Source organism: Mus caroli, chromosome 3 (assembly GCF_900094665.2).
Source record: "Mus caroli chromosome 3, CAROLI_EIJ_v1.1, whole genome shotgun sequence".
NCBI classification, from domain to species: domain Eukaryota; kingdom Metazoa; phylum Chordata; class Mammalia; order Rodentia; family Muridae; genus Mus; species Mus caroli.
Genome location: NC_034572.1, coordinates 29,795,072 through 29,797,528, shown reverse-complemented (window position 1 = coordinate 29,797,528; position 2,457 = coordinate 29,795,072).

Here is a 2,457-nt window from a genome sequence, read left to right as displayed (position 1 = left end):
TCAGAGGAACTCAGAGAACACCTATATATCAGAGGGACTCAGAGGAACTCAGAGAACACCTACATATCAGAGGAACTCAGAGAACACCTATATATCAGAGGAACTCAGAGAACACCTATATATCAGAGGAACTCAGAGAACACCTATATATCAGAGGGCGTGCTTCCAAGAAGAACTTTTTGCTCGTGGGAGATCAAGCTTGGTGGAGAACCCAAACCAGAAAGAAAGTCCACCTTGCCTTTTTTGGGGTAGTGGGGTGGGGGGAGAGGTGGGGGATCTTGAGAGACAGACTCCCTTCACAGAGCCCTGTCTGTCCCAGAACTGTGTAGACCATTGCTTCCTTTTTATTTTTAATTATAGACCATAGGGCATGACTGTTCCTTTCAGCTGAAAATGTTTTCTAATTTTTGCTACTGCACAAAAAAGATACTATCCTTGGGAAACTAAGTTTAGTCTGTGTGGTGTTTGCATAGGTTTAGCCTCTACAGACTTGTGAGTTTGAATGTTTGGCCCATGGGAAGTAGCACTATTAGGATGTGTGGCCTTGTTGGAGGAGGTGTGGCACTGTGGAGGTGAGCTTTTGAGGTCTCACGTTCAAGTTCCACCCAGTGTGGAACACAGTATCTCCTGCTGCCAGTGGAAAATTCAAGAGGAAGAATTCTTGGCTCCTTCAGCACCAGGTCTGCCTGCACACTGCCATGCTTCCTGCCATGACGATAATGGACTGAACCTCTGAACCTGTAAGCCAGCCCCAATTACATGTTGACCTTTATAAGACTTGCCTTGGTAACGGTGTCTCTTCACAGCAATTGAAACCCTAACTAAGATAGTCTGTTTACATCAAGACCTCTAATTACCCTCGCTTTCTTAGTACTTTTGCACTTTGAACACACAAATCTCTACTGCTCACTGCCCCAACATAGCAGTAGTAGTAGTATGGCTTTAAGAAAGAGCATTCTGGAAAGTAGTGGGTTGTGGTGGTTTTGTCAATTTGACACAATCTAGAATCAGCTGGCAAGAAAGCCTCAATGAGGGATTATCCAGGGGAGATTGGCTTGTGGGCATACTGTTCTTACACCTCAGTTTCTTGCTCTGTGAAATGGTCACAAAACGGTACTTACTATATTCTCCTGTGATAACAGTACCTGGACCATGGTGGGTACTTAACATGTGATACTAGTTTCCTGTCCCCACTGGAGGGGCTGGAGGGACCGCTTTACATTTATCCCCCAACATAAAGAACCAAATCTATGTTCTGGAGAACCAGAGAAGCAGTCCTTCTTTTGGGAAGGGTCCGTAAGCTGTGAATGTAAAATGTCAGCTGACACTGACTTGTTCAAAGTTCTCTCCCCAGAACAGAGGCATCCCTTTACATCACAAGATGGAAATAGTTTCTCAGGTGGATATTTATTCTTCACAATAAACTGTGTAATTTCAAACTAACCTTACTATAATTGTGTATATAATTATGCACATTATATACACACTTTCAATTATAATTCAGCCATTACTGACATGAAGATGGCAGGCGAATACAAGCAGTGGATGAGAAATGACAAAGGTGAGAAGAAAATGAAAGGGGTCGGCGGTTCCAGGGAGCCAGCGCCTTCAATTTAAGGAACTATAGCATACCCTTGCTCAAGGCTCCTGGGTGACGCTGTATAGCCGAACAGCCAAGATCAGCATCTCTTAGCAACACAAGGACCAGTCCCCATCTTGGTTTTGTTTTCTTTTGTTTACTGTTTCGGTTATCCATGTGGGTGTTTTGGCTGATGTATGCCGTGGACCACATTTGTGCAGTGCCTGAGGAGGAGGGGATGAGATGCCCTGGAACTGGAGTAACAGATGGTTGAGATCTGCCATATGGGTGAGGGGAACCACACACCAGTCCTCTGCAAGAGCAGCCAGCAGTGCCTAACTGCTGAGTTGCCTGGTTACTGCCTTTAAGTATTGCATTCCATTGGTTTTGCCATTCTTGTTTCTGTCTCCTCCCATCTCTGCCTCCAGCTCCTCCTAGCCAGGCCCACATCAGCGGCTCACACTCCATTATTCCTAGTACCAATACTCATTCCATATAATTGCCACGTTTCTCTCCCAGGCTAAAATAGTCTCACAGAGACAGACATACATGTGTGTGCATATACAACCTTTCTCTTTTCACTGTCCTATGGAAACAGATCGCCTATGAGGCCATAGCAAGGATGGTCTCATCCATACATACTTATTAGTTCTTCTTCCTCACACCTTCTGCACACAGCATTAATAGCTTTATGATGACTAACATACCAGAAAAATACACACACAAGCTTTTGTGTGTCAACTTGACACAGCTGAAGTTATCACAGAGAAAGGAGCTTCAGTTAAGGAAATGCCTCCATGAGATCCAGCTGTAAGGCATTTTCTCAATTAGTGATCAAGGGGGAAAGGCCCCTTGTGGGTGGGACCATCCCTGGGCTG